Source organism: Oncorhynchus masou, chromosome 30, assembly GCF_036934945.1.
Source record: "Oncorhynchus masou masou isolate Uvic2021 chromosome 30, UVic_Omas_1.1, whole genome shotgun sequence".
Classification (NCBI taxonomy): domain Eukaryota; kingdom Metazoa; phylum Chordata; class Actinopteri; order Salmoniformes; family Salmonidae; genus Oncorhynchus; species Oncorhynchus masou.
In genome coordinates, this window is record NC_088241.1 from 43,684,503 (window position 1) to 43,697,719 (window position 13,217).

Consider the following 13,217-nt stretch of genomic DNA (forward strand, 5'->3'; position numbering starts at 1 on the left):
AGACCAATAATTTTGTTCAGTGTACTTTCCTCATTCTCTCAAGTTCCCATGTACTAGTTATTCCCATTTCTGCCTATTCTTCAGGATTAAATCTTCTCTGTCTTGTATCCATGGTATAATGGTTCTCTGCTACAGTTTCAAATCATGTGTTCCATTCCATGTCCACAGACAGTTGTGTTAGGTCAGAAACATTGTCCATGTCCCACAGACACCAGTCCAGCAGTAGCAGTAGCATAACCCCTCATAATATAATGACAGCTGTGGGATCACAAATAAGGAAAAGAAGAGAGAAAAAAGGTTGGGTCTATGTTTCTGTTCTGTAATATTTCTTAAGAGAAAAGTTGAATAAATTCCTGACTACAGTCAAGTGAAACCACGTCAATGCAACAGATGTAGAAAAAAAAAATGGCAGCTGCCGTAGGAATGTGGCTTGGCAGGGACGAGGATGGCCGGGGAGACTGTGGCCCCGTCCCAAACAACACCCTGTTCACTTACAATGCACTACTTTTGACCAGAGCCCTGGTCAAAGTAGTGCACTATATAGGGAATAGGGTGCTATTTGGGACGGGACATGTAAGGTCCTCTCGCGTTAACACGTTTGTGTTTGGAAGCACAAAGATACATTGTTGATGGTCGGAGTTTGACTCTCCCTGCTTGAATCACATATCTGCATGTACAGGGTATCACATCTCATTGACTGGCACATGAACAAATTATACACAAAGGCTTCCATGTGTCCAGACCATATGCCCAGGGTAGTTTTCTATGAAATACTATTAGCAATATTGAGAGTGAGTAGATCTACTATTATGACACTGGACACACACAAACACGTATGCAAACACGCACGCACGCAAACACGCACGCACGCACTCTTACGATGCATTCTGCAAGGCCATTCTTATTTACTGCCCTGAAATGTTTCATCCAGCCAACAATATATTCAATATTACCCAACTTAGGAGTGTGTTCACAGAGAGCTTACCTATCAAGAAGCATTGCTCATCAACCACCTTATAAACTCATTTGATAATGGAGACATTGAATGAAAACCCAGGTCAGGTTGGGTCAGCAGAAAATTAAGGATATACGCGCAAATGAACCAATAAAGCGAGTACTGTATAGAGCAGCTGGAAATATAAACAAAAAAATAAATGTTCTCTCACTGTCAACTGCGTTTATTTTCAGAAAGCTTAACATGTGTAAATATTTGTATGAACATAACAAGATTCAACAACTGAGATATAAACGGAACAAATTCCACAGACATGTGACTTAACAGAAATGGAATAATGCGTCCCCTGAACAAAGGGAGGGTCAAAATCAAAAGTAACAGTCAGTATCTGGTGTGGCCACCAGCTGCATTAAGTACTGCAGTGCATCTCCTCCTCATAGACTGCACCAGATTTGCCAGTTCTTGCTGTGAGATGTTACCCCACTCTTCCACCAAGGAACCTGCAAGTTCCCCGACATTTCCGGGGGGAATGGCCCTAGCCCTCATCCTCCGATCCAACAAGCCCCAGATGTGGTCTATTGGGTTGAGATCCTGGCTCTTTACTGGCCATGGCAGAACACTGACATTCCTGTCTTGCAGGAAATCACGCACAGAACAATGGCTGGTGGAATTGTCATGCTGGAGGGTCATGTCAGGATGAGACTGCAGGAAGGTTACCACATGAGGGTGTAACACTCATTCCTTCGACGATAAACGCAAATCTGACCATCACCCATGGTGAGACAAAACCGCGACTCATCAGTGAAGAACACTTTTTGGCAGTCCTGTCTGGTCCAGCGACGGTGGGTTTGTGCCCATAGGCAACGTTGTTGCCTGTGATGTCTGGTGAGGACCTGCCTTACAACAGGCCTACAAGTCCTCATTCCAGCCTCTCTCAGCCTATTGCGGACAGTCTGAGCACTGATGGAGGGATTGTGTGTTCCTGGTGTAACTCGGGCAGTTGATGTTGCCATCCTGTACCTGTCCCGCAGGTGTGATGTTTGGATGTACCGATCCTGTGCAGGTGTTGTTACACGTGGTCTGCCACTGCGAGGACGATCAGCGGTCTGTCCTGTCTCACTGTAGCGCTGTCTTAGGCGTCTCACAGTACGGACATTGCAATTTATTGCCCTGGCCACATCTGCAGTCCTCATGCCTCCTTGCAGCATGCCTAAGGCACGTTCACACAGATGAGCAGTGACCCTGGGAATCTTTCTTTTGGTGTTTTTCAGAGTCAGCAGAAAGGCCTCTTGAGTGTCCTAAGTTTTCAGAACTGTGACCTTAATTGCCTAACGACCGTTCCACAGGTGCATGTTCATTAATTGTTTATGGTTCTTTGAACAAGCATGGGAAACAGTGTTTAAACACTTTACAATCAAGATCTGTGAAGATATTTGGATTTTTACGAATTATCTTTGAAAGACAGGGTCCTGAAAAGGGGAGTTCATAAGAGTCTCGAGGGCTTCAATTGTATTAAAGAGTGTGATTGATTAATCCGCTTCATTGAATCAACATTGAATTGATCTCTTTACAAGTTTCCGTTGTATTCCAGTGGCTACTGCTTTGTCTGTCTGTGTGTCTGTCTGTCTATGTGTCTGTCTGCAGGCCAAATCTATAAAAGGCCTGAGAGTGATCTACTTAGGACTTATGCCCAGACGGTTGGACGGCCATGGCTGCGTCCCAAGTGGCACCCTATTTTCTGTCAAGTGCACTACTTTAGTCCACGGGCCATAGGGCTCGGGTCAAAAGTATGGCTCTGCATAGGGAATAGGGTGCCATTTGGGACATCACATCCCCATGTACTACATGTCATCCCAGACCCAGATGCTCTGGCATTTGTCAGGGTTGAGTTTTGCGTCACTGGGTCCTATTTAAATGACTGCTATTTAATCATCATATACCGCTCATCTCCTTCAGAGTAGTCCTCAGTTATAGATATAAAGTTCTACTGTAGGTAGGTTTATTATATGACACCCATACACAGAACCCCACAAAACTAATCTAACCAATGATCTCTAACAGTCTTTTATGTACCTTTTGAGAATGTAGTCCATGTGTTATACTGTTATAATACATGCCTGGTATTTGTTATTAGAATGGACCTAATAAAACTAACATTGTGGGGGAAATGAGGTTTCAGAGAACGTTTTAGCACCTCATCCGGTCATATGTTCTCAGACAAATATATGATGGTATCCTGGTTCTGACCCCTGAATGGCTGTCATTTCAGTTGCAGTTCTTTACACAGAAGAGACAGAGAAAATAAATCAAGGAGAAAACAGAGAGACCCCTGAAATGTTCCAAAAAAGATAAGATCAAGATCTGAAACCTAGATGAAGATCAACTACCTCAAAATATTTGAAGCTCGGAAAGAGACAGACAGAGGAGGAGGGGACAACATCAATAACTGTCCACTGTGTGTGTGTGTGTTATACTCCGTGATTCGGCTGTGTCCGGGAGCACACTATGAGCTACAGTACCCTGGAACCCCTAAGCTCTGCGGTGGGAGTGGGAGGCAGCACACTGATGACCTCACTGAAATATATGCGCTACTGTCTGCCGCTTGATTGGACGAATGTAAATATTTGAACCCTTGGAAATGTGCCTGCTGATATCCAACACCATGCATGAGTTCGAAGCCACTCAGGGTCTGTATGGTGAGGAGCCAGGAGCCAATGCACAGACAGGCACACACACACACACACACACACACACACACACACACACACACACACACACACACACACACACACACACACACACACACACACACACACACACACACACACACACACACACACACACACACACACACACACACACACACACACACACCTTGACGTTGGTAGCCAGGAGCCAAGGCGGGCCCCAAGCCCCAACCCGGCACTGTGGGGAACCTAAACCATTGTTACTGTATCTGCTTACCTAGGAAGGGCAGGAGTGTGTGTGTGTGTGTGTGTGTCTGAACATATTGTTTGTGAAAGCTGATGTAAAATTAGATGTGGAGAGTTTTTAGAGCCGGTGCCAGTCTATGTTAAGCCAGGCTCAGGCCCAGCAGGTTACTAACGTCCTCCACATTACGGCCTTGAGGTGGGTGAGAAGTAGACAAAACAGCCAAGCCTAAAAGGCCCCCGGCCCGGGCGAGGCTGTTACCATTACAAAACACACACACTCCCACACAAACAACACACGCACACATGCATACACACACATACATGCAGACACATGCGCAGATGCACACACACACACACAGTTTTCCAGCTTCTACATCTGCCACTAACTAACGGTCTGCATTCCAAATAGCACCCTATTATTCCATTTTGTCCTGGTCAAAAGTAGTGAACTATAAATGGAATAGGGTGCCATTTGGAACAAATCTGTAAAGTACAGGGTCTCTTTTCTCCAGTACCACAGTAAACTGTCCCACTATTGTAAATTATACCACTGTATCAATAAAGTATTCCAAATCCAAAATATATTGATTTCCAAAATATTATAAAAGTATAACAACATCTATAAAATGTACTTTTTGGATCCAAATCTATCGTCTTGTATTCAATATTAGTCTAAAAAGTGATAAACATCTGTGCAATGAAAACATTTTCCAACCATTTTAGTATTTTTGAGTCATAAATCTTTGAGGTCTTTCAGATATGGTGATATTTTTCAAAATATTAAATATGTGATGACAAGGAATTCATGAAATTATTATTTTTCCATTCGCCTGTATAAAATTCTTAGACAGAATACAAAAATACCAGTCATAAATATAACCTAAACAAACAGCCTGGTTTCATAGACTAGAGGTAACATAGTAAATGTAAATCTGGGACACTCAAATTAGTATATGTTACGTTTGGCATGGTTACATAACACAGATGGTTACTTAAGGCAAAAATGGAGGTGGTTGGGTGGGAGTATAACGCAAACGTCTACCAACACAAGTTTGAATCTCATCATGGACAATTTTAGCATTTGAGCTAATTAGCAACTTTTCAGCTCAAATCAAATCAAATCTTATTTGTCACATACACATGGTTAGCAGATGTTAATGCGAGTGTAGCAAAATGCTTGTGCTTCTAGTTCCGACCATGCAGTAATATCTAACAAGTAATCTAACCTAACAATTTCACAACAACTACCTTAGACACACAAGTGTAAAGGAATTAATAGGAATATGTACATAAAAATATATGGATGAGCGATGGCCGTGCGGCATAGGCAAGATGCAGTAGATGGTATAGACTACAGTATATACATACGAGATGAGTAATGTAGGGTATGTCAACATTATATAAAGTGGCATTGTTTAAAGTGGCTAGTGACACATTTATTACATGCATTTTTCATTATTAAAGTGGCTAGAGGATGAGTCAGTGTGTTGGCAGAAGCCACTCAATGTTAGTGGTGGCTGTTTAACAGTCTGATGGCCTTGAGATAGAAGCTGTTTTTCAGTCTCTGGGTCCCCGCTTTGATGCACCTGTACTGACCTCGCCTTCTGGATGATAGCGGGGTGAACAGGCAGCGGCTCGGGTGGTTGTTGTAAAAAGGAACGCGAAGCGACGCGGCCTTCTCTGTCGGCGCCAGAAGTTGTACTTACTACTTAGTCTACTTACTACTTTTCAACATGTTAGCTAACTCTTCCCCTAATCTTAACCCTTTAAGCTAACCCGTCCCCTTCCCCTAACCCTTTAACCTAAGTCCTATACTTAACCCTAACCCTAAGGCCACCTAGCTAGAATTCGTAACATATCATACATTTAGAAAATTCGTAAAATATTGTACGTTTTGCAAATTCATAACATGTTGTACATTTAGTAAATTCGTAACATATAATACGAATTGTAATTCATAATATGAAACAGTTGATGGACATTCAACATATCATACAAAACGTAATATAAACTGCATGACCAAAAGTATGTGGAACCTGCTTGTCGAACATCTCATTCCAAAATCATAGGCATCAATATTGAGTTGGTCACCCCTTTGCTGCTATAACAGCCTCCACTCTTCTGGGAAGGCTTTCCACTAGATGTTGGAACATTGCTGCAGGGACTTGCTTCCATTCAGCCACAAGATCATTAGGGAGGTCGGGCACTGATGTTGGGTGATAAGGCCTGGCTCACAGTCAGCATTCCAATTCATCCCAAAGGTGTTTGATGAGGTTGAGGTTAGGGCTCTGTTCAGGTCGGTCAAGATCTTCCACACCGAGCTCTTTGCATTTGGCAGGGAGCGTTCTGGCATCCGGCAAACCCAGATTCGTCCGCTATCACTCCAGAGAACGCATTTCCACTGCTCCAGACCGGTGAGCTTTACACCACTCGAGCCGACGCTTGGCATTGCAAATGGTGATCTTAGGCTTGTGTGCTGCTCCTTGGCTATGGAAACCCATTTCATGAAGCTCCCAACAAACTGTTCCTGTGCTTACGTTGCTTCCAGAGGTAGTTTGTAACTCGGTAGTGAGTGTTGCAACCGATGATGGACGATTTTTATGCGTTACAAGCTTCAGCACTTGTCCCATTCTGTGAGTTTGTGTCGCCTATCACTTCGCGGCTGAGCAGTTGTTGCTCTTAGAAATTTCCACTTCACAATAATATCACTTACAGCTGACCGGTGCAGCTTTAGCAGGGCAGACATTTGACGAACTGACTTGTTGGAAAGGTGACATCCTATGACGGTGCCACGTTGAAAGTTACTGAACTCTTCAGTGAGGCCATTCTACTACAAATGTTTGTCTATGGAGATTGCATGGCTGTTTACTACATTTATACACGTGTCAGCAATGGGTGTGTCTGAAATAGCCAACTCCACTCATTTGAAGGGGTGTCCACATACAGTTGAAGTCGGAAGTTTACATACACCAGCCAAATACATTGAAACTCAGATTTTCACAATTCCTGACATTTAATCCGAGTAAAAATTCCCTGTCTTAGGTCAGTTAGGATCACCACTTCATGTTAAGAATGTGAAATGTCAGAATAATAGTTGAGAGAATGATTATTTCAGCTTTTATTTCTTTCATCACATTCCCAGTGGGTCAGAAGTTTACATACACTCAATTAGTATTTGGCAACATTGCCTTTAAATTGTTTAACTTGGGTCAAATGTTTTGGGAAGCCTTCCACAAGCTTCCCGCAATAAGTTGGGTGAATTTTGGCCCATTCCTCCTGACAGAGCTGGTGTAACTGAGTCAGGGTTGTAGGCCTCCTTGCTCGCAAACACTTTTTCAGTTCTGCCAACAAATGTTCTATAGGATTGAGGTCAGGGCTTTGTGATGGCCACTCCAATACCTTGACTTTGTTGTCTTAAGCCTTTTTGCCACAACTTTGGAAGTATGCTTGGGGTCACTGTCCATTTGGAAGACCCATTTGCGACCAAACTTTAACTTCCTGACTGATATCTTGAGATGTTGCTTCAATATATCCACATCATTTTCCTCCTTGTGATCTATTTTGTGAAGTGCACCAGTCCCTCCTGCAGCAAAGCCCCCCCACAACATGATGCTGCCACCCCCGTGCTTCACGGTTGGCATGGTGTTCTTCGGCTGCAAGCCTCCCCCCTTTTCCTCCAAACATAACGATGGTCATTATGGCCAAACAGTTTTATTTTTGTTTCATCAGACCAGAGGACATTTCTCCAAAAAGTACAATTTCTGTCCCCATGTGCAGTTGCAAACCGTAGCCTGGCTTTTTATGGCGGTTTTGGAGCAGTGGCTTCTTCCTTGCTGAGCGGCCTTTCAGGTTATGTTGATATAGGACTCGTTTTACTGTGGATATAGATTATTTTGTACCTGTTTCCTCCAGCATCTTCACAAGGTCCTTCGCTGTTGTTCTGGGATTGATTTGCACTTTTCGCACCACAGTACGTTCATCTCTAGGAAACAGAACGTGTCTCCTTCCTGAGTGGAATGACGGCTGCATGGTCCCATGGTGTTTATACTTGCGTACTATTGTTTGTACAGATGAACATGGTACCTTCAGCAGTTTGGAAATTGCTCCCAAGGATGAACCAGACTTGTGGAGGTCTACAATTCTTTTTTGAGGTCTTGGCTGATTTCTTTTTGTTTTCCCATGATGTCAAGCAAAGAGGCACTGAGTTTGAAGGGAGGCTTTGAAATACATCCACAGGTACACCCCCAATTGACTCAAAGGATGTCAATTAGCAGAAGCTTCTAAAGTCATGACATCCTTTTCTGGAATTTTCCAAGCTGTTTAAACGCACAGTCAACTTAGTGTTGACTGACCCACTGGAATTGTGATACAGTGAATTATAAGTGAAATAATCTGTCTGTAAACAATTGTTGGAAAAATTACTTGTCATGCACAAAGTAGATGTCCTAATCAACTTGCCAAAACTATAGTTTGTTAACAAGAAATTTGTGGAGTGGTTGAAAAACAAGTTTACATGCAACCTAAGTGCATGTAAACTTCCGACTTCAACTGTACACTACCTTTCAAAAGTTTGTGGTCACTTAAAAATGTTGCATATATTTCTAATGTTGGGAATAGCTTCTTATGGCAAATCTCTGAATGGATTTCAGACGCCATCATTCAACAGTATGGAAGTGTAGTGGGTGAGGTGAACTCGATCTTCAAGGTCATGTCTCGATCTTCAAGGACCTTTAACGAACAAGACATCAAAGCTAGAACCTTCTCTGCACCAGAGAGTGACTTAGTGGTAGCATGACCTGAACTAAATTAAACATGTAGATCGCATACACTTCACTATGCCTGCGTGCCAAATTGCACTATCCTTTATAGTGCACTACCTTTGACGAGAGCCCAAATGGTAGTGCACTGTAAAGGTAAATAGTGTTCCATATGGAACTCAGCAATGTTGTTCAGAATTTTACGTGACTGTTAACATAGATGTAACACAGAGATTTGGTTCTGGGTTACAAGATTAGTCCGATAGACTATTGTTTTCCTTTTGAATCTGATTGAAATGAATTACCCAAAAGAAGTGGATACGAGATGTTGACTGGGATTAGATCAAGCAAAACTCATGTACAGTACTTTTGATGTGTCTGTCTATGTGAAACTCATCTATAGTTTCTTTATAGAGCAAGAGCTGTATTCTACTTAGAAGGAGAGGGAAAGAGAGAGAGAGAGAAAGACAGGGAGAGAGAGTGAGAGCGAGAGAGAGAGAAAGGGAGAGAGATATTCTACTTGGCCAGTGGGAGGGTGGGAGTCGAGAAAGAGGTAGAGGTTGAGGTCGGGGGCCCGTCTGTGTTTTCAATTTCAATTGTCCGCCGTACATCTTAAAGAACCCGAGCTTCATGTGGTTCAGGGTAATAAACGGAACCTCAGGTTACATCCTGAGCACAATGGAACAGACATGTTGGAAAAACATACATTAAGTAAGAGGTAAGCTGCAGGGCAAAGGCACTATGCTGTGCAAACACCCTGCAAAAATAGCAAAGCAACCAACAAAAGTGGCAAAACTACCAACTCAAATTAAGTGGCAAGGGTTTACTACCATTGAACGTCTTGTCAGGTCAATATTTTCTACTGCTTCTCTTAAACACCCCCTATTCTGTCCAAGGTGGCACGCCTATTCAATGTTTGAGGGAAAGTAACCCTGTATCTTCCCCACCCTGACAGACCTACACGCCTCATCAATGCCAGTCAAACTGCAGGGACTTCTGGTCTTTGTGGTTTGTAATGAATTCACTAGTACAGCCCTGAAAAACAGATCATCCTGGCAAAGGAAAATAAGCAGCGCAATTATAACACAGAGCAGGATTATTTATACAAAATAATGAATTTGTTTCTATACATGCCAATCATGTAGACCAAAGGGAGTTTAATAATATATATATTTTTTTCAAGGCGGGTCGAGATAGAAGCATAGCAGTAAAACATGGATGAAAAAAAGTTTCAGGCATGTGGAAAGCTTACACCCAGCCCATGTTGACACAATGTGATTAGTTTATTATAGAATCCAATAAGCTTGGGCCTGTATGGATATTTGCTTCCATGTTATAGTAGCACGAGTCCAGATCTGACCGGAGGGCTTTTTGTGACAAGCGGTCGGGTGGTGTGGGTGAATGACAGCACAGCTAAAGAATTCTGGGGAGAGCCGGAGTATGCCAGAAATATGCCACAGGAGAGTGGAGCGGGGAGCGCAATAAACAGGGGAATTATGGGTAGATGGATGATGAATGGTGGTACTCATCCTTTCATTTGGTTTCCACAGGATGGTGGGGTGGTACGTGTGTGTGTGTGTGCGCGCGCGCGCCTCGGTCAGTCCCTCTCTGAGCCCTGTGCTTATTAACACAGTAACCTGAGGCCAAGATGAAAGACTGCCCTGTAGAGAAAGGAGCTTCCGCTGTATGGGTGTGGAATCACTCGAGTCCCTCTCCCTTGCTTTCTTTAGAGACCTTTACATAGGAGTCTGTGTTTTCCCAAATAACAAATATAGGTTACAATACAATCACTTAGTTTCAAATCGCGAGGAAACTCAATTACAACTGAATTACAAGTCAAATTGAATACACAAAATTAGGCCAAGGGTTCGCACCAAGCAGGGGTAGAGGTTTCCTACTCACAAAAGGTCAGGGATTATTCAGTTATGGGGCTGCTCCAGTCTGATTGATAGGTGATCTTGTAGGCCTGGTATCTCAGAGGATATGATCACACCTTTCTGAGGAGGACAGAATCTAACTTCAGTGGGCCCTACACTACTCTAACCCTGTCATAACATTATGTCAACATCAACAATATATCTGTTCATACTGTTTCAGGACACACTTTCAAAAACCAAGAGACTGTGATCTGGAATGACAGGGAGGTAGAGAAAGAGAGTGAGAGATACAAAGAGAGAGGGGAAAGTAGAGAAAGAGAGTGGGAGGGAGGTAGAGAAAGGGAGAGGTAGGTAGAGAAAGAGAGTGAGGGAGGTAGATGAAGAGAGGAGGTAGAGAAAGAGATTGATAGGTAGAGAAAGAGAGAGGGAGATAGAGGGAGGTAGAGAAAGAGAGAGAGGTAGAGAAAGAGAGTGAGAGGTAAAGAAAGAGAGTGGGAGGTAGAGAAAGAGAGTGAGAGAAAGAGAGAGGGTGGTAGAGAAAGAAAGTGAGAGGTAAAGAGTGAGGGAGGTACAGAAAGAGAGAGGGAGGTAGAGAAAGAGTGAGGGAGGTAGAGAAAGAAAGTGAGAGGTAAAGAAAGAGTGAGGGAGGTACAGAAAGAGAGAGGGAGGTAGAGAAAGAAAGTGAGAGGTAGAGAAAGAAAGTGAGAGGTAAAGAAAGAGTGAGGGAGGTACAGAAAGAGAGAGGGAGGTACAGAAAGAAAGTGAGAGGTAAAGAAAGAGTGAGGGAGGTACAGAAAGAGAGAGGGAGGTAGAGAAAGAAAGTGAGAGGTAAAGAAAGAGGGAGGTAGAGAAAGAGTGTGAGAGGGGGTCGAGAAGATCGATGGAGTGAAGGAGTAGTATTATAGGACAAAAGAAGGGCCATACATCTCCGAGGGACCACTGAAATTGTGAAACAAGAAGCTCCTGATGGAATAACAGGTGACAGAGTGTAAAACGACAATCTAAACAGGAGATTCAACCTAATTAGTGTGTTTCCACCTGCATTGACAGTCTCATCAGTCCTGGGGCTGTTGGTTGCATTACCTCAGAGGCTTCTGGTACAGAGAGAGTTTGCTTCCCAAATCACAACCTATTTCCTTAATAGTGCATTTCATTTGACCATGTCCCATAGGGATCTGGTCAAATGTACTGTAATATATAGGGAATAGGGCGCCATTTGGGACGTACACGGGGTAACCTAAGAGAGGAGAAGGCCAGGGAGCTTGGCTGAAGCTGGAGCTTACTGACTTCAGAGGGTAGGGAAGGAGGATGGAGGGGCATTTTCCTCTACCTCACTTCAGAACGTTAACACTTGAAAAGTTTGCAGACGCACAGGTGCCTTATAGGCATGGTTGGGTAGGTTACTTTCTAAATGTAATCCGTTTAAGTTATCAGTCCAAAATTGTAATCAGTAACATAACTTGTTGATTACTTAAACTCAGTAATCTGATTACTTACTTTTGGATTGTTTTTCCGAAGACAAAAAAGTATCCATCAAACATATTTGCTGTGTCATCATAGTGGCCTCTGAATTGTGGTCAGAATCGCTGAGGTGGAACAAACTTAAAAACTTGTGCACAAGTGTCATAATGTATTTTTTTCTCGCAAACATTGCGAAGTAATCCAAGAAGTAATCATCTAGTTCTTCAAAGTATCTGTAATCTGATTACAATATTGTAGCTGGTAAAATAACAAATTACAGTTAAAAAAGACGTTTTTAATCAAATTACATGTAATCAGTTACTCCCCAGCCCTGCTTATAGACCACTCTTTTCACACTACTGAGCTGAGCCGAACCAAGCCGTACTGCTCCGGCCTGGCTACCCACCCAACTCCTGGAACTGTGTTGCAAGCGACAATGTGAATCAGAGCCAGCACGGTACATACGGCTTGATTCAAATTGGCACAATAGTGTGGAGGGAGTAGCTTTTTAGACAAGGCCTGTTGCAATGTCGACTCACCAGTGCTCCCCATCACTTTCACACACAACACTTTCTGGGCGCCGAGCGGAGAGGAGGCTATCCTCATGGTTAACCTATTAGCCTTAAGGCCCACGATAACTCAGATCTCCCCCAGCATCAGTAACAGAGAGCGTGATCCTTTCAATTGTTCTCTCCCCCATTCTTTCTTCTGGTCAGCATGGCAAAACAATTAACTGATAGCAGACCGACAACGAGCATGACAAACTGAGTGACGTCTGGGAACCCGACACCTCATGAAATGATGCCCGACGTCTCGTAACATTTTTACACATGACAGCATGACGGCTCTCCTGAGAGGCGCGTCTGAGCTAGCGCTAACCCAAAACCCATACGGCCTGCCGGAGAGGAGCCCGTGCTAATGAGACACAGACCCACTCTGTTAGCTTAGCCCGGCTGGCCACTCAGACTGTCTCACTCCAGTCCCTTAAAAACCTGACTGACTACACATTTTCTGTGACACATTTTTTAACGTAACCTTTATTTAACTAGACAAGTCAGCTAAGAACAAATTCTTCTTCACAATGACGGCCTAGGAACAGTGAGCAAACTGCCTTGTTCAGGGGCAGAACGACTGTCAGCTTGGGGATTCCATCTAGCAAGCTTTCGGTTACTGTCCCTCTAACCACTAGGCTACCTGCCACATCCTGGTCAAAAGTGGTGCACTATGTAGGGAA